Consider the following 27,470-nt stretch of genomic DNA (forward strand, 5'->3'; position numbering starts at 1 on the left):
GCGGCCAAGAGGTCCAGGAGGATGAGGGCTGCTGTTTTGCCTTTGTCCAGGAGGGTCCGGATGTCGTCGGTTGCTGCGATGAGGGCGGTCTCGGTGATGTGATTGCTGCGAAAGCCGGATTGAGATGGGTCCAGAGTGTTGTTTTCCTTCAGGTGGTGAGACAGTTGCCTGTTGACGATCTTCTCGAATACCTTTGCCGGGAATGGAAGCAGGGAGATGGGCTGGTTTGTGGGGTAGGTTTGTCAAGTATAGTCCAGGTCATGTCATCTGGTCCATGGGCCTTCTCAAAGTAATGTGCTGTCATTTTTGTGTTTGTTTTCTTACTATACTTGACAAACCTACCCCACAAAACAATGGCATCAATATAGGGGACCTCCTATTCTATCATGAACAACGGTGGATCTACCGCACTAAGAGCAACAGTCAGGGACTTAATGACGATGTACAATGGTTACAATTGCTTAAACAATAGTTGTGCCATTTTGAACATAACCTGACGAGACAAGACACATGGGTGAAAGCTTAGTATGATTTACAACACAATAGAAGCAATCACAATTACTGTAGTGGTTTCCTCGCATCCCCCACCCTCCATTTTCCCCCCACCGCCTTCCCTTTTAGAAGGGGCAAGTTTATACGAACAACAACAAAACCCCTTGTAAATTATACAGATTTTTCAATCAATACCAGATTTGAAGACTTGTGTAATTTGCTTGAATATTTATATGTATATTCGATTTTTATATGAATAGTCTCCTTTTTTCCACGTGTCCCTAACGCTTCCCCTTCTTTTTCCTCCCCTCCCTCACCCCCCCAGCTCTCCCTGCCCCAAATTACCCCTTCTCCGCCCCTGTGCCATGTCGATCCGGGCATTTCTTTTACCTTGAGTGGGATCGATATTCACGATCCCACCCAAGATGGCCGCCACGTTCAAGAAACTTGACGTTTCAGCTTCTGGTGTGATGCAAACATCGTCATACCCGGAAGCGTTTTTCTAGGGGCCACCAATTCCGGGTCTCTGTTTCCACGCGGAGCCGGGGAGCGGCAGTGACCGGCAGTACCGGACCCTTGAAGAAGTAAGGAGTTGAAGGAGGGGGTCTGGGGCCAATTATATGGAGCCATGTATAGCGGGTCGCTCTTTCACTGCCCGCATTCTAGCCACGACCACCCGTCTCTCCAGGTTGACCGACTTTTTCACTCAGTTAAAAAACATGGGCAGTCTGAATTTTAGTATTAAAGGGCCGGCGGGCGGAATGACTATTTTATAACCATATTGTCTATATTGGAAAGACGGGATTTGGGGGCGTTGACCTATGAGTAGGCGTCCGCAACATCAAGTAGTGAATATCAACCTGCCGGTGGGTGGAAACATTGGACCACGGCTGTAATAGACACATTCTAAAAAAAACTATTGACAGTCCAGAACCATTTTTTGTAAATACCTAAAGGATAAACATTCTATATGTAAATACAGCTACTCCCAATCATTATATTTATAATGATCTGTTCTTATACAGTGTGTGACTACAGGGTGGTGCTCCCACACGGCTCTGATGAAAGCGAGTGTTAATGAAACTCGGTAAGTGTACACACACACACACATACACCTTCTATTTCTGTCTATGGACCTGGGTATATGTATATATATTTATGATAATTAATCAACACAGGTGGACTAAGTTTAGTTTTATTTCTTTCACAAGATATTGAGATAATAACTAGGGGACCTTTATGCACAAGTTTAATAACTATTTTTTCCTACACATTAAGGTGAAGGTCTCGGGATAATTTACATTACTATATACCATATTCCACCGAAGTTTGGGTATCATGCCTATTTCTTCCCACTGATAACTGAGTGTGCTGACAAACAAAAGTGTACAGAGCGACACGAATCAGTGAACCTCCTGATTAAAGGACAGGTAGGGACTTTTATAAATACGGGGACAGGACGAAGGTCCTGACGAAGGCCACATGACCCAAGTTGGCATTTTGAACAGGCCGAAACATGTTGACCCTCTACAGAGATTTGGGTGTATAGGTAACTAATTCCTGAAAACACCACCAATAAATTTTTTAATCCGTTTCCAGGCTGCACTAGAATAAAATAGGATAAGTGGTCAGCCTGAGTCAGTTTTATGTCTCTCTTTGGTGTTCGTCTTTGGTCCTGGGCCATGATTGTTGGTCTTGTCCTATGTGCTCTTATGTTCCCCCACCCTTACTGCTCCACTCCGAAGGGGATTTATATCTCGGAGTGTGTTAGCAGAGCCCTATGATGAAGCATGCCACAAATTGTGGGTGAGGTCCGTTTTTTCCAAAATATTGATGTTTGAACTAGTCTGGTTCTGACACCAGACATCATTCCTTGTCCTCCTTGTGAGGATGTTATTAAGGATGTCATGAGTGCAGTAACTTGTGGGGTAATTAGCACTACATGGCAAGGGCGCGAGTTATAGTTATTTGAGATAACTTTCACTGTTGAATTTCTATAATTTGGTATGTTCAAAAAGTGAGCCTAAGTATAAAGTCCCTGCAACCTTTGTTTTTTGTGGATTTCTATTTTTTTTTTAAATCGATTTCCTAACTATAACGTCCCTATAACCTTTGTTTTTTTCAGTGAATTTCTATGTTTTTTTAAATGTATAGTAATTTTCATTACAATATGTTAAGCCAACCACTGCCACGTATGGCCTTTGGCCGTGCATTGATGGGATTGACCGCAGGGCCTGGCCTGCGGCCAGTCCTTGCAGCTAACCCCTATAACCACCCAAACCTGCATTGCGCACTGTCTTTCGGCCTTGTACAGTGGGGTTGTCCGCCTGACCTGCCCTGCAGCCAATCCCTGCAGCCAACACCTATACCAACCAAAACCTGCAAGGACCCCCACCCCAGGCCGATCTTGGTCCCGGGGACTAAATCTCCCAGTGCCTGGCCCAATCATCTAATTTTTTGGGGGTTCGGGGGCTGCGCATCCCCCCTCCCCAGGTCGATCTCTGCCCGGGGGACCCCATCCCTTGGGACTCAGCCTGATTATAATTTTTTTTGGGGGGAGGGAGTCACGTGGCCCCCGTCCCCAGTGCTGATCTTGGCCCTGGGGACCAGAACTCCGGGACCTGGCATAAACATAATTTTTTTGAGGACGGGCACCTTGTGGCACCCTTCCCCAGGCCGATCTCGGCCTAGGGGCCCATTTGAAAATATATCCCTGGGGAGGTGGTGGTCCCCAGGGCTGCAGGTAGTCCGAAACTGACGCCCTTTCTATACGTCAGTGTTTGCCCTGGGGAGGTGGTGGTCCCTGGGGCTGCAGGGGGGGGATGCATGGTCCCCCGCACACAGTTTGGTAAAAGCCCCAGGGAGCTGGTGGTCCCCGGGGATGCTGGGGGTGGCACGCACCTCACCCTGCACACAGTTTGTTAATAGTTCCGGAGAGGTGATGGTCCCCAGGGCTGCAGGGGTGCTCATGTGGCCTTCCCTCACAATTCATGAAATCCCCAGGGAGGTGGCGGTCCCAGGAAGTCCGGGGGGGCCAGGTAACCCCACTGCATTATACTAGGAGTGCCCCTCGGAGCTACAGAATTATGAAGCGCGAGAGTCTGCGCTTCATTTAAAAAACGTTTTTTACCAGATCTGCTGTGAATAACAGGGAAAGTTGAAAAAATGCTTTTTAGCCCAAGGGGAGTGGGGGGTCCCTTTGAGACCTTAGCCCCAGAGCTTAGGGGTCAGGGTGTCCATAGCCTGGCCCCTTTTGTTTGTTTAATTCTTTTTTTATGATACTCGGCTGAAGATGAGTCCCAACATGTCTGCCAACACTTCCTTGTTGAAGTGTTGGCAGCCAATCAGATCTCTGTATGAGATTGGGAGTTTGGATTTCCTTTAATTTCTCAAAAACTACTGAACGGATTTACACTAAATAACAAAAAGGGCTCTTTCTGGACCAAGAAGTACCTTTCTGCCAAATGTGGTGTAATTCCGTCCAGTGGTTTAGGCGGTATCACTGTTCAAAATCCCTATGAAAAATGAATGGGGAAAATGTGTTTTGGAACCCCCTTTTTTCTTGTCCCCCACTTGATGGATCACCCCTAAAAGCTTTTCATGCAGCAGCTTAAGTAAGCATCGTATTTCCTTGGAACATTTCGTGAAGATTCACCAAACGGTGCCAAAGTTATTAGCAAAACAAAAAACGCCATTAGGTAATTATCTATCTATCTATCTATCTATCTCTCTATCTCTCTATCTCTCTCTCTCTCTCTCTCTCTCTCTCTCTCTCTCTCTCTCTCTCTATCTCTCTCTCTCTCTCTCTCTATCTCTCTCTCTATCTCTCTCTCTCTCTCAACTCTCTCTCTCTCTCTCTCTCTCTATCTCCTACTCTCTCTTCTCTCTCTATCTCTCTCTATCTCTCTCCTACTCTCTCTCTCTCTCTCTCTCTCTCACACTCTCCTCACTCTCTCTCTCTCACTCTCTCTCTCTACTCTCTCTCTCTCACTCTCTCTCTCTCTATCACTCTCTCTATCTCTCTCTCTCTCTCTCTCTCTCTCTCTATCTCTCTCTCTCTATCTCTCTCTATCTCTCTCTATCTCTCTCTATCTCTCTCTATCTCTCTCTATCTCTCTCTATCTCTCTCTATCTCTCTATACGACCTAAAGTAACTATAAATCACTTCCTCGCCATGCACTGGTAATTACCCACAAATAATGGAACTTATGACATCTTTGATTACATCATTGATAATATCAATGTACTATTGACAGTTTGATGAAAAAACTGTGCATGGCGGGGGCGCGAGTTATAGTTACATTAGGGCACGAGTTATAGTTAGTTGAGATAACTCTAACTATAACTGGCAAATTTCTAAGGTTGTGTACGTTTAAAATGTGAGCCTAACTAAAACGTCCCAGTAACCTTTGTTTTTTTTCAGTGAATTTCTATTTTTTATTTTTTTTTATTTCCTAACTGTAACGTCCCTGTAACCTTTGGTTTTTTAAGTGAATTTCTATGTTTTATTACACGTTAATCCAACCTCCACGGTGGTGGTTGGCCACAGGGCCTGGCCTGCGGCTAAGCCTGTGGCCAACCCCCTATAACCACTCAGCCTTACACCGTGCATGGCCTTCCGCCATGTGCAGGGAAGCTTGCCCCCAAGACCTGGCCTGAAACCAGACCCTGCAGCCAACCTCCCTAACCACCCAATCCCAAGCTGCGCATTGCCCTTTGAACGTGCGTGGCGGTAGTAGTCAGCGGCCTCTCTAGGTGTGAGAATAGGTGTGAGAGGGCGTATCTGGGGGTGAGAGTGGCTGTCAAATTGTCTGTCTGGGTGTCATAGTGCGAACATCAGTGTTTTAGTTGATGCGTCAGTGTGTGCGCAGGTCTGTGAGTGGGTGCATGAGGGTGTCAATGGGTCTGTGAGCGGGTGTGTGACAGTCTGAGTGGGTGTGTGAGTGGGTGCCTAACTGTCTGAGTGTTTCTGAGTGGGTGCATGAGGGTCCGACTGGGGCTCTGAGTGAGTGCATGAGAGTCTGAGTGGGTCTGTGAGGGGATGCGTGAGTGTCTGAATAGGTCTGTGAGTCGGTGCATAAGTGACAGAGTGGGTGTGTGAGCGGAAGAATTGATTGAAAGAGAGGCAGCGAGAAAGAAAGTTAGAGGGAAAGAGAGAGAGTATTTTAGGCTCATACCTAGAATGAGGTATTTCTATCCAAATTAAAATAAAAGATGTATATTTAAAAAAAATATATATATAATATTTTTTTAATTAAAAAAAATGGTAGTGAGTCCAGCTGGACTTTAACCCCCAAAGCTCAGTGTGAAGGTCTGTTACCTTCATACTGAGCTACCAAGGTTTGTGTTTAAGAAAAAAAATGTTTAGGCCTGTATGGTCTGGGACTGAGAGGAAGCCTAGCGCTGCAGCCAAGCCACAACAAATAGTTATGTCTTAGGAGTTGGCACCCCAGGACATAGCAGGAGCTGTCCCTGGGGGGTGGCGGTCCCCCTGCAGCTGGGACATAGCCCTCCCACTCAAAATAAAATATATCCCCCAGGGGTGGTGGTTCCTGGGGTGCGGGGCGTGCCCGCTCTTTTTTGGACATTCACCCCGGGGAGGTGGCAGTCCCTGGAGCTTATTAAAGCCCAAGGAGATGCCGCCGGAACCTGGCCCACCCGTGGGCAAATAAAATAAAAAGCACAGGAGACCGCGTTTAAAAAACAAAAAAAAACATTGGAAAAATCCTTGGATGGATCTGCCGATTTTTCCAATGTTTTAAAAAAATAAAATGCTTTTTAGCCCTGGCACCAGGACTAAGGCGTCAGGGTGACTCTACCCTGGCTCCTTTTCTTTTTTGTCTTTTTTTCTGAAGCCGAGTCCCAAGATGCCTGCCAACACTTCCTTGCTGAAGTGTTCTGAGCCAATCCGATAGCAGCATGGGGACAGTTGGATCTGCGGTCCGCGTTTCTTCATATATATATATATATTTTGACCTTACATTTGTCCAAAACTACTGATTGGATTCGCACCAAATCACAAAAAACATGATCTGCTGAACAGAATTTAGCTTTGTGCCAAATTTGGTGTGATTCTGTTCAGTGGTTCGGGCTGTAGACGTGTCTAAAGGTCCTATAAAAAAATGAATGGGGAAAACCCGTTTTGGGACCCCTCTTTTTTCTCGGTCCCCACTAGACAGATCACCCGAAAACTTGAAAGACAGAAGCTAAACTTAGCAAAGTATACGTTTTGAAAATTTGTAAAGATTCGTCAAGCAGCGCCAAAGTTATAAACAAAACAAAAAATGCTCTTTCTATTGAAACTAGGTCCTACCTATAACTTCCTAGTGGCGACCACCACTAGGTATTTTATATATATATATATATATATATATATATATATATATATATATATATATATATATATATATATATATATATATATATATATATATATATATATATATACTCTCACTTGCTACTTGTAGAGACTTCAGCCAGCCCTCTCAGTCCATTGGTCTGGTGTTTTTATATCCCTCACTACAGCATCCAGCACAGAGCAGTGAGTCAGAACATTTCAGCTATTGATTAATAATTTCACTGCCCTTTCACAAGGAGCCCATCCACACCCAAAAAAGGCCCTCTTCAATGCGATGGTCTACTGGGCTAATGTGACCATTTTTCATTGTGGGCTTTCAGAAGGAAAAGCCCATGAGTGTGAAAGAAAAGCACATTTGTCACCAAAATAAAACAATAAGACCTGCACAAAAAATTCTTCCTACAAGTTCCCTCTGAATCAGCTGTTCCTGGTGTTCACAGTTTTCATTGACAGTCACCTGTTTTCATACACATACCCCCTGCTGATTTTCATTCCAGCTCAGAACTGTTTCGACAAACAGCTGTATCTTTGGCTATTAGAGTGACACAGTGCTGGCTGCATGTGTCACAATCTGGAGAGCACACATACCATTGATGCTAGTTCTTTTTATGAAAACATCCTGGAGAACTGCTAAACTACTAAAACTATCTTGTCTCCCTTTTTATTACAGAGTAACATAAACATTCAGTGAATTTAATATATCCCTCAAAATATGTATTCCAAATATTCTTATGTGGATCCTGCGCAAAGACGTGTTTGACACTTCAAGTAGCTGAACACTTGTGTGAAGTTTCATAAAGATTGAAATGACTAGACCACTCAATGGTTGACTCTACTTTAGTTTGAGTGCTGAGGTGGAATGAGACGCAAACCCATTCATGGAAAACTCTCTTGTTGCATGTTTCCTAGAAATAACAGACATCTTTCTGCTTAACCCGTTTGCTGCCCGACCTTTTCCCCCTCAGGTGCCAGCCCTTTTTTTGGCTCTTTGGGGTAGTTCGCCCTTAGGCCCTCATACCTTTTTGTCCACGTAAGTGACCCACGCCAAATTTGTGTCCTTTTTTCCCAACATCATAGGGATTCTAAAGGTACCCACAGTTTGTGGGTTCCCCTGCAGGAGACCAAGAAATTGGCAAAAAGACAGCTACACCTTCATTTTTGTCAGAAAAATGGGAAAAAAAGCTGCAGAAGAAAGCATGTGGTTTTTCCATGAAAATGCCATCAAAAAAGGGTTTGCGGTGTAAAAATCACCATCTTCTCAGCTTTCAGGGACAGGCAGACTTGAATCAGAAAAACAAATTTTTCAACACAATTTTGGCATTTTTTTGGGACATACCCCATTAAAAAAAAATGTTGTGCTTTCAGCCTCCTTCCAGTTACTGACAGAAATGGGTATGAAACCAATGCTGGATCCTGGACAGCTAAACATTTCTGAAAAGTAGACAACATTCTGAATTCAGCAAGTTGTCAAGTGTGTAGATGCTTCAAGGTCTTCCTACAGAAAGTAACAGCTAAAGCAAAATATTGAAATTGAGGTGAAAAAAAGAGCCATTTCTCTTCATGTTTTCTTCTATAGCTTTTTACAGCTATGGCAGATTTTTTAAAGTGATACACTGTTGCATCTGCTGGACTCTTCTGGTTGTAGATCTATATAGGGCTTTTAGAGTCATCAAAAACCCTAGGTACCCAAAGCCAATAAATGAGCTTCACCTAGCAACGGGATTTGGTGAAATATAAATATTTCCAAAATGGGCACAAGATAGGGTATTAAGAAGCAGTGGTTTTTTGCACATCTCTGAATTCCGGGGTACCCATACTAGCATGTATTCTCAAATAAATGTCTTTTTTACACACCGTCTTACATTTGGAAGGAAAAAATGTAGAGAAAGACAAGGGGCAATAACACTTGTTCTTCTACTCTGTGTTCCCCCAAGTCTTCCAATAAAAATCCTACCTCACTTGTGTGGGTAGACCTAGTGCCCGCGACAGGAAGCACAATTTGGACACATCAAATTTTTACATTGAAATCTGACATGTTTTTTGGAAAGTGCCTAGTTGTGGATTTTTGCCCTCTAGCTTAGTCGGCACCTAGGGAAACCTACCAAACCTGTGGATTTCTGAAAACTAGTCATCCAGGGAACTCCAGGATGGGTAGGCCTTGTACCCGCAACAGGAAACTCAACATGGACACATCACATTGTAACTTTGAAATCTGACGTGTTTTTTGGAAAGTGCCTAGCTGTTGATTTTGGCCTCTACCTCAGCTGGCACCTGGGGAGACCTACCAAACCTGTGCATTTCTGAAAACTAGACATCCAGGGGAATCCCGAATGGGGTGACTTGTGGGGCTTTCACTAGGTTCTTTTACCCAGAATCCTTTGCAAACCTCAAAATGTGCCAAAAATCACCTTTTCCTCACATTTCAGTGATAACAAGTTCTGGAACCTGAGAGGAGCCACAAACTTCCTTTCACCCACCATTTCCCCAAGCCTCCCAATAAACAGGGTACCTCACTTGTGTGGGAAGGCCTAGTGCCCGTGGAAGGAAACGCCCCAAAATGCAACATAGACAATTCAAATTTTTACTTTGACAACTGACCCGTTTTTTGGAAAGTGCCTATCAGTAGATTTTGGTCTCTAGCTCAGCTGGCACCTAGGAAAACCCACCAAGCCTGTGCATTTTTGAAAATTAGACACCTAGGAAAACCCAGAATGAGGTAACTTGTGGCGCTCTCACCAGGTTCTGTTACCCAGAATCCTTAGCAAACCTCAAAATTTGACAGAAAAAACAATTTTTCCTCATATTTCGGTGCCGCAAAGTTCTGGAATCGGAGAGGAGCCACAAACTTCCTTCTACCCAACATTCCGTTCTTGTGTGGGTAGGCCTAGTGCCCGCAACAGGAAAGGCCCCAAAACACAACATGGACATATCATATTTTCCCCAAGAAAACTGACCTGTTTTTTGCAAAGTGCCTAGCTGTGGATTTTGGCCTCTAGCTCATCTGGCACCTAGGAAAACCTAGCAAACATGGGCATTTCTGAAAATTAGACACCTAGGGTAGCCCAGGATGGGGTAACTTGTGGCGCTCTCACCAGGTTCTGTTACCCAGAATCCTTAGCAAACCTCAAAATTTGACAGAAAAAACAATTTTTCCTCATATTTCGGTGCCGCAAAGTTCTGGAATCGGAGAGGAGCCACAAACTTCCTTCTACCCAACATTCCCCCACATGTCCCGATAACAATGGCACCTCACTTGTGGGAGTAGGCTTAGTGCCTGTGACAAGAAATGTCCCAAAACACTACATGGACACATCAAAATGATCAAATACAAAACTACCTGTTTTTTTTTTTTGGGTGGGGGGCTGGGTTTTTGGTCCTTGCCTCAGCAGCCGTCTAGGGAAACCTACAAAACCTAGACATTTCAAATAACTAGACACCCAAGGGATTCCAGGGAGGTGTGACTTACGTGGATCCCCCTGTGTTTTCTTACCCAGAGTCCTCAGCAAACCTCAAATTTAGCTAGAAATCACATTTTCCCCTCATTTCTGTGTGGGATCACCACACTGGCACACATATCCTGCCACCCAACGTTCCCCTCAGTCTCCTGATAAAATATACCTCACTTGTGTTGGTGGGCAGCGTGCCTGTGACAGGGAAGAGCCAAAAGCATGTTGAAATTGGGGGGGAACCAAAGCAGATCCAAAAGGGCAGTTTGAAAAAAATGTTTTTCGGCTGACAAATGGGGCAAAATTTTTATTGGTGTATATGCGACAATGCTGGGTGGTAGGAATTTCATGGATTCCTGCAGATTCCAGAAGGTTCCATCACAAAAACGTGGGGGGAAATGTGTGATTTCAAGCAAAGTTGTAGGTTTGCTGGTCATTGTGGCTAAGAAAATGGTGGGGGTGCATGTGAAACACACCTCCTTGGACTTATCCAGATGTTTAGTTTTCAGATGTGTCTAAGGGCCTCATTCTGAGGCTGGCGGGCGGCAGTAGCCGCCCGCCTGGCGGGAACCGCCATATGGCCGCTCCGCGGTCGAAAGACCGCGGAGGCCATTCTGGCTTTCCCGCTGGGCTGGCGGGCGACCGCCAGAAGGCCGCCCGCCAGCCCAGCGGGAAACCCCTTCCCACGAGGAAGCCGGCTCCGAATGGAGCCGGCGGAGTGGGAAGGTGCGACGGGTGCAGTTGCACCCGTCGCGAATTTCAGTGTCTGCTAAGCAGACACTGAAATTCTTTGTGGGGCCCTCTTACGGGGGCCCCTGTAGTGCCCATGCCATTGGCATGGGCACTGCAGGGGCCCCACAACACCCCATACCACCATCCTGTTCCTGCCGGGCGAACCGCCAGGAACAGGATGGCGGTATGGGGTGTCGGAATCCCCATGGCGGCGCAGCAAGCTGCGCCGCCATGGAGGATCCCTGAGGGCAGCGGAAAACCGGCGGGAGACCGCCGGTTTTCCTGTTCTGACCGCGGCCAAACCGCCGCGGTCAGAATGCCCTGCGGGGCACCGCCAGCCTGTTGGCGGTGCTCCCGCCGACCCCGGACCGCCGGGGTCGGAATGACCCCCTAAGTCTCCTAGATTTTTCTACATGGCAGCATCTCAAAGTCCAAAAAGTGTAGCCCTCACCATTCCAAGTGGGCATTTTTTGAGAGTTAGACAAGCTCTCATGGCCCAAATGTAAAACCAAAACCCCAAATAATTGAATGTCTGCTTGCTTTGCCGTTGGGATAAGTTCTTTTAGTGTTTGGGGGAGAGCTGAAAGACTGTTATCCCCTTCAGTTGGGGCATAACCATACCCATACTGATTTGTAGCCACCACTCCACTATTTTTTATTTTTTTTAAATGCCCTTGCATCTGGTAGGCTTTTTGCCCCCTGTGGAGTGGATCGGGGGTAATCGCCCCATATGCCCACCGGTGGGCAGAACAACTTTGTCACTTTGTCCCCATTTATTTGGGGTGGGCATATGGCCATACCCACACCCTCTTTTTTTTAAAACAAAATCTTTCCTGGTGTCTGGTAGACTTTCTGCCCCCCCCCTTGGGGGCAGATGGGCCTTCCAAAAATAAGCTGATCTGCCCCGGGGGGGAGGGGGGGGGGCAGAAATGGCCAAAAGTAATGTGTCCCTTTGGGAAGCGACCCTTGCCCAAAACAAATCACACACACACCAATCCCTGGTGCCTAAGTGGTTTCTACCCCCCCCGGGGGCAGATCGGCCTAATAGAAATAAGCTGATCTGCCCCCAAGAGGGGCAGAAATGTCCTCAAATAAATTTAGTCTGCAGGGGACGACCCTTGCCTAAGGGGCCGCTCCCCTCCAGTAAAAAAAAAAAGTAAAAAATCACTCGTGTCTAGTGTTTTCTGCCCCCGTTGGGGGCAGATGTGCCTAATTAATATAGGCCGATCTGCTCCCAAGGGAGACAGAAATGGCCTAAAATATAATTGCCCCACTGGAGAGCGACCCTTGCCTAAGGGGTCGCTTCCCTTTTAATATAAAAAAAAAATCCCTGGTGTCCGCTGGGCATTCCTGCAGCCCGATAGTTATGCGATTGGGCTTTAGGAATGCTCAGAGAGACATGAAATGGAAAGGAAAGCCTTTCCTTTCCTTTTCATGCCTCCCTGTCCTCCCCTGCCCCTGTACAGAGGAGAAACGAATCACCTGATAGGTGCTGCTGAGGACGTAATCGTTACGTCCAGAGCACCCAAGGGGTTGAGGAAATGCAGACAGTCAGGATTTTCAGTTTTAGACCCCAACCCAGCAACCTTTCAACTAAGAATCCACTCTGAGTTTGAAGCAATAGAGTAACATTTACCATTCTTGGAAGGTCGGTAGTTTTCTGGTTGGGCTTCATGCTATAATGGATGGTAAATATTCCTCAGCAGTGGTGCAGCCCCTCTGGACCCAGTTAAGGCTGCAGTAACCAGAATTACGAATGCTTTGATGGATGTACTGTGAATTCCCATCCCTAGCCTACTTAGACGAATCATTTAGCACTCTTTTGCCATCTAATTTTATTTAACCTTTTAATATCAATTTTAATGCTTTGATCTAGGACAAAGCTTCTGCTAGGTCGAAAAAGTGTAGTATTCTTGTGTTGAACAGGCATTAGCTGTCTTTCTGTTCCTTGAAGATAACCACTAGCCACTGGAAATGGAGAATTACATTTAATACTGCACATGCAGAGCACTTTTGTCCAAAAGTAGCCTACATATAATGCTAGTTTAAAAATATACACACATTACAGGCAAATCATATTCAAACTTGATGTTCCTCATAAATTTCACTGCTTAATATCATTGGTGATTAGCAGCCATAATTTAGGAGTTTAATAGAAAGTAATAATTATATGCGATCCATTCAATGGATAACAAGAGGGGGATAACAATATGGGGAATGTACAAAGCCTAGGGGTGATTTTTCCCATAAAGAGTTCCTATAGACCGGCATTTACTGACTCAATTTCTTGTTTTGAATCTGTGGCATTGTCCATGTTTTCCTGTAAAAAAAAATCTGCCAGTATAGTCAATAATGATGATAAACCCAAAAAGGGTCAGAGGACCATCTAAAGACCGCCATGAACAATCTCCTGAATAACAATGTCAATCACAAAGATGCACAGGGGTCTACCAATGAATATCTTGATTAATATTTGAACAATCACTAAATAACAATGTTTCTGAAAAGAGAAATAAGAGAGACTTCTTTAACATAAGAACCCTCATCCCAGGGATGTCATTTAGGGGTCGACAGGGGTTCCATTTACGACACCTGGCCTCCCTGCTGCAACCCCTGACATTGTCCTTGCGATCCCTTGCCTCAGAGGTTGTAAGGGCAGTGTCATAACAAAGCTAAACAAGGCTCTAGTGAGCCTTGTATACTTGCCGTTCCCCTCGGCTATATTGTGTGCATGAAGAGGCATTTAAACCATAGGCAGCAGCCAGACCTTATCAAACACACTTGTAAAACAATAATTTAGCTTACAAGTGGGGCAGACCCCTGTCAAAGGCATCTATGTTTTTCTCCTACTGTAGTGGATCCTGTTAGTTTTACTGGAACTCAGGAGGTTAGCTCAGCCTTTTGGCTTGCAGTCCTGTGCCCTTGTTACCTAGTGACTTTTAACCTACTGAGTTTACTCTGTTTTAGTCCATTTGTTTTACTATTTCTTTTAAAATGGCTGCCATGTTTATTGTTAAAGAAATGTTTGATTTTGTGTTATCAATGCCACTCTGTGAAGGTGTCACTATCAGTGCCATAATCAAGTGATGAAAGTAGGTAGGCACATCAGGTCCCCTCCTACTTATGGGTGACAGGAACATAATGTACACTTGTCAGGATTGTTTACATATTTGCTGCCACAAGTATGCCTCCTTATCTATTGTTTTGGAACATACCTGCGTCAGGGGTCCTACATGAACTGTATAAATAATCCTCACACAGACAGGGTTATCAGAGGGATTCCTACCAGATGCTATTGACGCCATCTATGCTGCCCATCGCCTTGATGCTGCAGACCCGGCCTGCGTATCACCACAGAGTCTGATCTAGAGACCTCATTCCAATATAACGAGGGTTGGGAGGTATTTCTCATTGACACGATAATGGCTGTTTAGATTTATCACACCTAACTCTCATTAGGTTAGAGATTAGGTTTTCCATGCTAGGGATTTTACATTTCATTCCTGTTTCAAGTTAGTGGGAGTCTTTGTATTCACAACTAGCATATTTACAATCATGCTTTTTTTATTATGTGTTATCCTATATATTACGGCCCATGAATTTTCTTGTAGATTGCAGTCCTTTTAATAAACCTATTGAAAACTTTCCTGTATCTCTTTCATTGCCTGTGTGTGACTGAGACTTATTTCTAACAAGAGAAAACGTAACTTCCATTCCACCATGCCTCCCCTGAGATGCAGCTTTCTAGAGTCCATGCATAAAGGCTTCCAGAAATCACCTTTTAGTGTTTGGGTTACAGCTTGTGAGCCGGGAGTGTTGGGCTGACAGTTGTGACCTGTTGTAGGATTGGCCTAGTCACCTACAAACAAAAGTGCTGTCATCTCTAAACCAGCAGTCTCGTCTAGGAGTGAGAGTCCAACTACGACATGACACCAGCAATGATGGTGTTTTGACACTAATTTACGGATGTCCTGAGTATCTCTGTCTCAAACACAGCAGGTACCCTAAGTACCATTATACAGAGACATCCCTTGTCTTGGAGATAATCTTCAGCCGAATAGGAAGTACCTAACTAGACTGTAGGTTGTTCAAGCTTGAACTCCTAAAAGGCCTTTCTCCCCACTTGGTGGTCCATCTCTGTTCCCATTATTCAATATGCCTAATGCAATTGACATTGCAGAAAATGTCAGACACTCATTAACACAACATTTACTTGCCCATGGCTTAACAGGTGAGGGCAGGGATGTCACATTTATCGTGGAAGCTCATGAAGCTTACCAAACAGAAACACTCTATTCCTGGGTTACCTTTCCTGAGGAAGACACTACAACATACACATTTCACACATACCAAATTGCAAATGTACTACAGCGGTACTGAGCATATCAGTATTTAGAAATACCCCTTTCCTATCAAGAACATCAAAATTGGTTCAGTGGCACTCTACCACATGTAATACAACTTGTGAGATTAGGTCCATTAAGTATTAAGTAATGACAGACCAACGTGGCCCATGTTTGCCCCATACACACCACATCCTGGTGTAGAGGCTATGCAAGTAGCTGACATATGCACACTTTACAATGAGCTAGTACAACTTTACAGATGATTAGTACAACTCGCTATGCGGACCTTGAACAGCGGCCAAGCACGAGCTGCACCAGCTGGTCACCAATTGGCTGTTACTTGAATTAACCCACAAACAGTACATTCTATCATGGGCAAAGAGCCAAATGAACGTGAGAAGATTCCGTTCTGGATAGAACAAAAAACTAACCTGCTGGAAGCAGTGTTTCCCCATACGGGACCCCAAGATAAACATAGAATTCTCACAATGTGCTTGCCATTTGGAGTGGTTTCCTCAGTGGCCAACTGCACCACATGGGGTACAGTCTTCGCTGTGATCACAGTAGCACGCATGGTACCCCAGCACTTGCCAATTTACCGGAGGTGGTAAAACAAATTAAAAATTAGCACAAGGCTGCTCCAGCCCTGGATTTGGAGATGAATCTGATGCGTAAATCGACAGAGTCTCCTCAATAATATTAAGTTCCATTAAAGAGGAAGTAGTAGCGTTGGCCATATTCCAGCAGCTCTGGGAGATTCGACAGCTGGAACAAGAGCGTCAACCCCAGATAAATATTTCCGACACTTATACTAGCATAGGACAGGATAGTTTGGGAGTCAAGCCAAAAAAAAAGACATTCAGAGTACCACCCCTAAGGACGTACTAAACATGCCCAAGAGGGTTCTAAAAACGTTGGTATAAACAAAAACAAAATAAAGACAGACGAAGTCAGAGAGCAGACTCTCCACACATGAAGAGCTCCGAAAGGAGATATAATCTCAGAAACGTCGAAAATATAAAGGCTCCTGACAGATATACTGAATCACATCCCTCTCGTTCCTTTCAGGATGCACAGGATAGACGTAGCGAGAGAGTGGGCCGGTCAGAGCAACGCCCTGACTACGTGAAACAGAAGAAAGACTTACAGTGGTCTTCAGACAAGAAAGAAGACAAATCCCCACAACAAAAGCCACAATTTAAAAAGAAAAAGGTGGCAGCAATTTCAATTAAACATGCCAGCAAGCTTGAGAGCATTTCTGAAGAACAAGACGTGGGCAGTGATCCTGCTGGACAGTGCAGCAGAAGTCATGATATGTCACCAGAGTCTGAAAGATCATCTGGATGCAACAGGAGCTAACAACTTTCTTGCAGTCGAGACTGTGGATGGGCACATTCTCCCACCCCACATGGTTTATGATTTAAACATCCAAATTGAGGTAGACATAGAGCGCACCAGTAGTGTAATTTTCTGGGTTGAATTTAATTGTGATATCCTATTGGCAGAAAGAGACTGGCCACCTGAACATGTCTTTAAGCTACCACATGGGGAAATGTCATTTTGCCTTCTTTCTCTGATCTTGTTCCAATAGCGGTAAGAAAAGCCAACGCTGCCAACTGAGCTTTGGAGCAAGCTCCGATGCTATATGGCAAGCACGTAGAGTGGGATAGAGATTCCCTCTACCATGTAGTATCTATCAGGTCTACACCACAGCCTCAGCCCCAAGATCCCTTAAACACGAGGCTAAAGCTCCAGTGAAAGAGATCCTCACTCAGCTTGAGTACCAGGGAATAATAGAGCCCTGTGTCTCTGCAATGAATAACCTGTTATTCCCCGTTGCAAAACCAGACCATTCCTATACAATAGTCTTAGATTACAGACACTTAAATAACTATACACGCACATATGCAATTCAAAATGCACACAACACTGCACTAATTAACAACATAGTGCATAAAAAATACAAAAAAACCTTGAATATTTCCCAAATATTTTTCTGCTAAAATTTGAAAGTCAGGACCTGAGTGCATTCTCATTTGGCTCACAAAAGTGGTTTTGCAATTTGCCCTGGCCTATGAGAACAGTCCAGGGTGGTCCTCAGCCCATGTAAAATCAATACTGCATAATATTGATACTGAGGCGTTGTCCTATGTGGATGACATCTATCTGACAGATGAGAACCTCAACATTCATCTTGCCAGGGTCGATTGGATTATTCTAGGATTCGCAGCCCTTGGATATAAATTAAATATTAGAGAAACTAAAATAGTCTTTCTCAGTGTATTGTTGATACAAACTATCAAACAAGGGCAAGAGCCTGGACCCAAACTTTTCAGATAAATGTGCTCAACTTCAACCACCAAACGGTATCAAGAAACTGCAGTCATTACTTGGTTTCTTTAACTTTGGCAGAAGGTACATTCCTGATTATGCACAATGCATCAAGCCACTATATGATTGAATTCACCCAGATTTCTCAAGCACACACTGGACAGTTGAACACATGTGCATCCTTCGAGGATTGCAGAAAGACATGCTAGAAGCAAAACACTTACACGTGTGACAACAAAACAAATTTGGTCATCAGAAAAATTGCTGATGACATTGGGTTCACCTATGTCACCTTTAATGAGTGCGACACGGTGACCATGACATATAAATCACATTTATATTCCAATGCAGAGCAACCCTTTGCACGCACAGAAAAACTTCTGACTGCTGTACAGATGGCTGTCATCAAGGAGAGGCCACTTGCCCAAGGGAAACACATTATTGTTGTTCCCTGGTGTCGGCTTTAAAGGCCTTCAACAAAGCAAGTGTTCCTAACGCTAAAGCATTACATCCACATTTTATTCAAAGGGCAACCTCCCTGACAGCCACTGATGTTGATCACAATTTCAACCCAAAACTTCAAACACAAGAATTTCTCCAATTAGAACACGAGTACCCCGCACCTCTGACCATCTTTCCACTTGACCGATACCAACTGTCATTTACACTGATGGTTCAGCACAACCAGCTGTAGATACAAAACATCAATACTTAGCCACTTGCACAACCGTGAGCGGAGTGATGAAGGATGGTGTATTCCACCCTCAGAATACCTACATGCAGACCCTGGGGGACTGCACAGCACAGTTGGCTGAGGTTAAAGCTCTCATCTTGGCACTGGAACATACAGATCCAAGACACCTCACATTGATTGTGTGTGATTCATACTACTGTGTCCATTCCTACAATGATTATCTTAATCATTGGCGGTTGAACGGGTTTCAGATACTCAAAGGGGAACACCATTAAAGACAGAACATCTGAGGATGGCTAGCTGAGGCTCATGTAGTCAATACATTGGGCCACCAACGTGTAGGAGAACACGTTATTGGTAACATTTTGGTTGATGAAGCAGCCAAATTCACAATAGCTACGGCTTGTGTTGCTGCAGTGACTCGTTCCCGAACGAGGTTGGATAACAAAATTCTGGCTGCTGTGAAAGCTTCGGTTGAAGGTGAGCCTCTTCCAAAAGCATACCCTACAAAATATTCATACTATATCAGTACTCAGAATGTTGTCTTTGCGACAGTTCCTGAGGTTGGAGATTGAATGATCCCCAGCCAAGACCAGAGATTATATCTCATTAAAGCAGCGCATGTGGGTGTCGCATCTGCTCATGCTGGTGTTGCGGCCATGACAACACTTTTACAGAAACATTTATGGTGGCTAGGTCTATACAAATAGACCAAGCAATATGTCCTTTGTTGTGACATTTTCCAGAAAATTAAGGCCTCAAACATCAAACTCCCACTTGCAGACATCCCTCTTAGTATCACATAGTCCACTACAATGTATGTACCTGGACCACTGTGGTCCCTTACAACCTGATGATGCATACAAATACATCTTAGTCACTGTTGATTCTTGTTCTAGATTCCTCTGAGTATGACTACAGTGGTTGGTTGATGCTCAAACTGTTATAAAAGACTTGCTGGTCTTTTTTGGTACATTTTCGGTTGCAGCATTCTACTCGGACCAGTGCCCTGCTTTTGTCTCTAGGGCATTTAGGGACACCATGAGGACGATAGATGTTGCACTCCATTACTCTTCTCTATATCATCCTGAGGGAAATAGTGCTGTGGAGAGGAGGAATCGTGCCCTAAAGCAGTCAGCTGGATATTAGGTTCAGGTCGCATTTGGCTTCATCACCTATATGAGGTCCAGACAGCACTCAATAATCTACCAAGGCGGTCCTTTGGAGGATGCACTCCTTACAAGGTTCTCTTTGGGATACCTATGTATGTCCCAGATTTGGATGGCCCTGGTATAGTGGCAGCAGGCATAACCTTTTACATAATTGAACGTCTCATTGTCTTGCAGAAGCTTCAACAATTTTTTGATGATAATTCATCAGCCAGTGCTGCCACTTTAGGATTAAGAGATTTGCCAACAACTTCTACAGGCTGGATTCCTAAAGTCAGAGATCTGGTTTGTGAGTAGTTTTAATGTGAGGAAGGAATTCACCCCATTTACAGAGCACCCATTCCAGTCCTGGGAATACAAAGCACCAGAACTGTCATTCTACAACCGCTGCCAGGTTCCAAAGGAAAGAGATCTGTCTCCATTGACAACATATCGGCACCATGTGGCCAATTCTGCACAGTATACCCAGAGGCCCCTTGTGTAGTCCCAGGTTCCCTCTCACTACCCAACAGGATGTACCTCTTCAAAGAAGGCACAACAACTCTTCTGACTACACCAGCATGTACAACAATGCTACAAATGCCTCCTCGAGCATGGGGAGGGGGAAGAATGAGCTTCTGCTGATTCCTGTTTCCACATCACAGAAAAGAACTGTCCAAGATGTGGCTGTTTTCTACTCCATTATAACACAAACCAACAATACTCTCTACTATGAACCTCCAAGCGAAGTAGATCCACCCACCAGTAATGCAACAGCTCCTGTTTTTGCAGAGACTGCTTCTGGTTTCTTTCTTCAACTTCATCTGCACCTGCATCTGAAACTGTTTCAAAGACACATAAACTGTACATATGGCTTAAAAATAATTCTTTGGTTTATCAATGGTATAAGGTTGTGAATACTGGAAGAGCACTATTGATGTGAAAAATGTATGGAGAACACACGATTGGCAAATTTGGGGTAGGGAAGCCTTGTTTAGAGCATGCCTTATTCGAGGCAATTAATGCACCCAGTATCCCCACACAAGCCAAATTCGCCAATTGGCAATCATTCCTCAATGTCACCGAGGAGGAACTAAATGCTTGGGTTTGGGATGGTACCTGTAATTCCACACTTTCAAGTCCCTTCAGCAGGTTAGTGTGGCCAATAGACACAAACGGGTGTCAGGTGCATTTTGTTTTCAGGGGGTTTCAAGATTAGCCTGCTAGACCCTCGCTGTGGCTCGGGTCAACACTAGGGTATAGGTACCACATACAGTGTGGGTAAACTGTGCTAACAATAGTTACATACGTACACATTAGCAGCAGTTAAAGAACATTTTACTCTACTATCAGAGGAAGTAGACTTCAAAAATGTCTTGCTAGGTCCAAAAAAGCCACACTCTAAGCGATTCCTGAATGTCATATTGTAGGAAGGTAGCCTCTTTCTAGCCATGTTACCCCCACTTTTGGCCTGTTTGTGAGTACATGTCAGGGTGTTTTTACTGTCTCACTGGAATCCTGCTAGCCAGGACCCCAGTGCTCATAGTGAAAACCATATTTGTCAGTGTGTTTTATATGTCTCACTGGGACCCTGCAAGCCAGGACCCCAGTGGTCATAGTTTGTGGCCTGAATGTGTTCCCTGTGTGGTGCCTAACTGTGTCACTGAGGATCTGCTAACCAGAACCTCAGTGCTTATGCTCTCTCTGTTTTTAAAATTGACACTGTAGGCTAGTGACCATTTTTACCAATTCTGATTGGCACACTGGAACATCCTTATAATTCCCTAGTATATGGTACCTAGGTACCCAGGGTATTGGGATTCCAGGAGATCCCTATGGGCTGCAGCATTTCTTTTGCCACCCATAGGGAGCTCAGACAATTCAGGACTGCCACTGCAGCCTGAGTGAAATAACATCCACGTTATTTCAAAGCCATTTTACACTGCACTTAAGTAACTTATAAGTCACCTATATGTCTAACCCTCACTTAGTGAAGGTTAGGTGCAAAGTTACTAAGTGTGAGGGCACCCTGGCACTAGCCAAGGTGCCCTCAGAAAGTTCAGGGCAATTTCCTAAGACTTTGTGAGTGCGGGGACACCATTACACGCGTGCACTACATATAGGTCAATACCTATATGTAGCTTCACAATAGTAACTCCGAATATGGCCATGTAACATGTCTAAGATCATGGAATTGTCCCCCCATGCCAAATCTGGTATTGGGGTGCCAATCCCATGCATCCCCAGGGCACCAGCATGGACCCCGGGTACTGCCAAACCAGTTCCCTGGGGTTTTCACTGCAGCTACCGCTGCTGCCAACCCACAGACAGGCTTCTGCCCTCCTGGGGTCTGGGCAGCCCAGTCCCAGGAAGGCAGAACAAAGGATTTCCTCTGAGAGAGGGTGTTACATCCTCTCCCTTTCGAAATAGGTGTTAAGGGCTGGGGAGGAGTAGCCTCCCCCAGCCTCTGGAAATGCTTTGAAGGGCACAGATGGTGCCCTCCTTGCATAAGCCAGTCTACACCGGTTCCCCCCCAGCCCCTGATCTGGCATGAAACTGGACAAAGGAAAGGGGAGTGACCACTCCCCTGTCCATCACCATGCCAGGGGTGGTGCCCAGAGCTCCTCCAGTGTTTCCCAGACCCCTGCCTTCTTGAATGCAGAGGTGTGAGGGCACAATGGAGGCCTCTGAGTTGCCAGTGCCAGCAGGTGATGTCAGAGACCCCTCCTGAAAGGTGCTTACCTGGTTAGGTGGCCAATCCTCCTCCAAGGGCTATTTAGGGTCTCTCCTGTGGGTTTCTCTTCAGATAACGAATGCAAGAGCTCACCAGAGTTCCTCTGCATCTCCCTCTTTGACCTCTGCCAAGGATCGACCACTGACTGCTCCAGGACGCCTGCAAAACTGCAACAAAGTAGCAAGACGACTACCAGCAACATTGTAGCGCCTAATCTTGCCAGCTTTCTCAACTGATTCCTGGTGGTGCATGCTCTGAGGGCTGTCTGCCTTCATCCTGCACTGGAATCCAAGAAGAAATCTGCTGTGGGTCGACGGAATCTTCCCCCTGCTAATGCAAGCACCTAACTCCTGCTTCACCGGTCCTCTGGGTCCCCTCTCATCTTGACGAGCGTGGTCTCTGGAACACAGGAGCTGGATCCAAGTGACCCCGACAGTCCAGTGGTCCTTCTGTCCAAATTTGGTGGAGTCCTTGCCTCCCCACGCCAGACAGTAATCCTGTGTACTGCGTGATCTGCAGCTGCTAGGGCTTCTGTGCACTTTTGTGAGGAGTCCTTCGTGCACAACGTAGCCCAGGTCCCCAGCACTCCGTCCTGCATTGCTCAACTCGCTGAGTTGACCACCGACTTCGTGGGACCCTCTTTTGTAGTGTTGAGATGACTGCCATGCTCAGATTTCCTGAATGCCTGTTCAAGTGCTTCTGTGGGAGCTGCCTGCTTCTGCGTGGGCTCTCTGTACTGCTAAGTGCCCCCTCTGTCTCGTCCTCCAAGGGGCGACCTCCTGGTCCTTCCTGTGCCCCGGCAGCTCCCATTTTTTTCAACCGGGACCTTTGTAACTAGCAAGGCATGGTTGCGGTCTTTCTGCGTGGAAACAACTCTGCATCCTCCAGCACGCCGTGAGACATCTTCTGTGCAAAGGAAAAGTTACAGGCATCTTCTGTTGCTGCACAATCTTCAGCTTCTTCCACCCAGAGACAGCCCTCTTGCACCTTCATCCGGGGTTTAGTGGGCTCCTGCCCCCCCGGACACTTTCGTGACTCTTGGACTTGGTCCCCTTCCTTTACAGGTCCTCAGATCCAGGAATCCATCTTCAGTGCTTTGCAGTCAGTTGTTGTCTTTGCAGAATCTCCTATCACGCCTTTAGTGTGTTTCTGGGGAAGTAGGGTAACTTTACACCTACTTTTCAGGGTCTTGGGGTGGGGTATCTTGGACACCCTTAGTGCTCTCTTACACTCCCAGTGACCCTCTACACAATACACTAGGCCTGGGGTCCCTAAGTGGTTCGCATTCCACTTTCTTAGCATATGGTTCGTGTTGCCCCTAGGCCTATTGCGTCCTATTGTATTCTACAGTGTTTGCACTACTTTTCTAACTGTTTACTTACCCGATTTTGGTTTGTGTGTATATTTTGTGTATTTTACCTACCTCCTAAGGGGGAGTATCCTCTCAGATATTTTTGGCACATTGTCACTAAAATAAAGTACCTTTATTTTTAGTAACTCTGAGTATTGTGATTCTTATGATATAGTGCTATATGATATAAGTGGTATAGTAGGAGCTTTGCATGCCTCCTAGTTCAGCCTAAGCTGCTCTGCTATAGCTACCTAGCCTAAGCTGCTAGAACACTACTAATCTACTAATAATGGATAACTGGACCTGGCACAAGATGTAAGTACCATCATGTACCCACTATAAGCCAGGCCAGCCTCCTACACATATACAATGAAATATGGAAGCTTTCTGAAATAGAAGCAGCTGCATGTTTAAGGCAGGAAGGAAAATATGGAAAAGGCTTTAACTGCTGTTGATAATGGCATGAATACTCTGTCCAACAGAATATACACACTTAATAACATAGGGACATGTCTATTAGCCCCTAGTGCCACCATAGTGTCATTTTACGTGACGCTCCGGTGGCGCTATGCCCTGCACTGTATTTACAAGGCGGTGTTATGCCATTTTTTGGGGGTTTAACGCCACCTTGTAAATACAGTCCCTTCAAACGCAGCACCTTGCGTGGAAGGGGCATGCAATGTATGTTGCTGTGGGCGTGCCCCGGGGGTGGCATTAGAGTGGCACAACGAGGAGGAATACTTTCATTCCTCCTCATTTTTAGCTTTTTCTATGTGTGCTGCATTGTGCAGCACGCATAGAAAGAGTAAAATACGAGAAATTGTTGTTTATGTGAAGGAAGGTGTCACTTCCTGCACATAAACAATCATTCAAAATTACGCTTTGCCACTTCTATGTGTGTTGCGTTCTGCAGTACACACAAAAGTGGCAAATCATTAGTGACTGTTTATGTTCAGGAAGGGACACCTTCTCGCACATAAACAATCAAATCCCTCAACACAGACATCCTTGCACAATGGCGCAAGGATGCCTGCGTTGGCGCTAGGCAGCTCAATTTAGTGCCAGTGCAGGGGAAAACGCAGGGGTGTGCCGTATTCTAATAAATACAGCGCATCCCTGTGTTTCTAAAATGACGCAGCGCTGCGCTGACAATTTTGGCTCAGCACCGCGCTGTACCACTTTCTGTTAAATATGGGCCATAGTGTCTTCTGCAATTGACTTCATTCAGAATGACATGTCCCTTATACAACAAGGGCAAAGTCAGCTGTGTTCCATCATGCAGTTGGGTTGAACGTTCCAGATTCTGAAAAATGGCTGCTTCCCATGGAAATACATTAACATTAGTAGCTTGCTCTCAGCTCCAGGGAGCAACAGATAATGGCTAAGAAGGATGCTAGTTACACCATGCTTAACATAGAAAAGTTAGAAAAGGTGCCTTTCACAGTAACAGAAAGTCCCTCAACAGTAAGGCTTATGCATGGCATTATAAATCTACCAATTTCCACATTCATTTCACAAAATGTTTGAAACATTTGGCTGTAGGCAGATACAAGCGGTTAGGAGATAGCTTTAATAAAGAAGAGTGGGAGTTGCATTTCGAGTTCAAATGTCTGAACGGCAAATATGTCTTTCTGAGCGGAGGCGAATGCGAGACCACTGTTAGTCATTCAATGATTTGAAACAGGTGCAACTTCTCAGCTTTTGCAATGCAGAGGTCGCAAACTTGGCATGCTTACTGAAAGGTACTCCTGTCCCTTTGAGTCGTCCAGCATTTCATATGCTTTCGAAATTAAGTTATGTGGTCTTGAACAAACAGAGCCATGTTAGACCAGGAACAGCCCATGCAATTTCACTCTCTCAAATTGTAGCTTGTTGTGGACATATTCTATTCCCCCCCACCAAGAGATAAAAGTAACAGAAATGTAAATTATGACAAGCTGAGCAGACTAAAGGAGCTACTGTTCCAAAAACAAGTGGTGTTGACATCGGCGAGAGAGATATATGCTCTCCAGATAGCAAGATCATCAGCCGAGATACAACCCCTATTAAATACCAACTTCCCCAATCCCTTTGGATAGCTAGATTTCTGAATATTCAGTGCTTCAAGCACTGTGGGGAATGTGCACTTCTTTAAGGCTGTTGAGTTTGGATTATTTTCCATCTTTCAGACTGTCTTCGGAGTCATTTCATCAGCTATCCACTCACTCTTCTCAAGTGTGTTTGGCAGCTTTCAGGTGACTTTGGCACTGATTGGTGGGAAATTGCTGCTGCTGTTCCTAATACGCAGTGGTTGTGCCTTTTCAGCCTGGCGGAGTGATGGAGCTACTACCACCAGCCCAGCTGTGTCATGATCTCATGGTACAGTTCTTTGGTGCCCCGTTGCTGGAAGAATTGGAGCATGATTGGTCATTGTCATTCGGACCAGTCCTATGGTGCGTGCAACCTGTCCTTCATTGCACCTGGTGCCTCTTCGAGTGTCTACGCTAGATGTGTCTTGCTGTTCCGCCAGTGCCTCCTGTGGACAGAGAACTGCTGATGTTCCCGATGAGGGTTCATTCACAGTTGTGCCCCATAAGACTGAGGCTGATTGTCAAGGTCGCCTATGAGCCACCCCTTGTCAACTATTTGGCTCCTTAAGTCACTTTGGATGGTGATGCCTTCGTGAGTGATCCTGCTCTTGAGGCTTCTGTGCACTTCTGCTCCGTGGATCCGTCTGCCAATCCCATCATCGATCTGACATCTGACTATGTGGAGTCATTCTTGGATGCACTTCCTTTCAATGACTTCGGAGAAATTCTTCAAGATCATGACTATTGTTAACTAATTTGACCATTGGCTTTATTCCAAAGTTTTAAACGTTTATGCAAAATTGCCTTCTTAAATTAGATTAACTTTGGCCTGCTGTGTTTGTCATGGTTGACACTTTATCTCTTTATATGTTTTTAGCTAGTTCTAAGTAGATTTTAGCATGTTTTTAGCTCAGAGGATTTTCAGCTTGGACTTGTGCACCTTCTGTGGCATCATTTTTATGGCATCATCCTTGTTCTGGCAATGGGAAAGGTGTAGTGGATCCTGTTAGTTTTATTGGGACTCAGGAGGTTAGCTCAGCCTTTGGGCTTGCAGGCCTGTGCCCTCATCATCTAGTGACTTTTAACCTGCTTAGTATGCTCTGTTTTAGCCCATTTATTTTATTATTTATTTTAAAATGGCTGCCACATTTATAGTTAAAGAAATGTTTTGATTTTGCATTACTAGTACCACTCTGTGAAGGCGTCACTATCAGCGTCATGATCAAGTGATGAAAATATTTAGGCACATCATGTCCCCTTCTCACTTATGGGTGACAGGAAAATACTGTACACTTGTCGGTAATTGTTTCCATAATTGCTGCCACGAGCATGCCTCCTTATCTATAGTTTTGGAACATACCTGTGTCAGAGGTCCTGCATGGTCTGTGTAAATACACCTCACACAGACAGGGTTATCAGAAAGATTCCTACCAGTTGCTATCAATGCCATCTATGCTGCATGTTGCCTTGATGGAGACCCAGCCGGATCTAGAGACCTCTTTTCAAGGCAACAAGGGTTAGGGAGCGCTTTTCATGCACACGGAACTGGCAGATTATGTTTATCACACCAAGCTCGCATTTGGTTAAAGATTAGGTTCTCCATGCTAGAGATTTTACATTTAATGTTTATTGCAAGATGGTGAGGGTCCTTGAATTCATGACTATCATCTTTACAATCATGCTTCTTTTATCATGCATTATCCTAATTATTGCAGCCCACGTGTTTTCTCACAGATTGCAGTCTTTTCAATAAAGCTAGTGAAAACTTT

General features: G+C 45.0%; 1 long non-coding RNA gene across 1 annotated transcript; it reads left to right on the plus strand.

The window, feature by feature from the left end:
- Positions 1-1,026: 1,026 nt before the first annotated feature.
- LOC138297255 (uncharacterized) lies at positions 1,027-27,470 on the plus strand. Its single transcript, XR_011203976.1, has 3 exons — positions 1,027-1,076; positions 1,518-1,579; positions 25,937-27,470. It is a non-coding gene; the product is annotated as an uncharacterized lncRNA (long non-coding RNA).

The sequence above is a fragment of the Pleurodeles waltl genome, chromosome 5 (genome assembly GCF_031143425.1).
Source record: "Pleurodeles waltl isolate 20211129_DDA chromosome 5, aPleWal1.hap1.20221129, whole genome shotgun sequence".
Lineage (NCBI taxonomy): Eukaryota > Metazoa > Chordata > Amphibia > Caudata > Salamandridae > Pleurodeles > Pleurodeles waltl.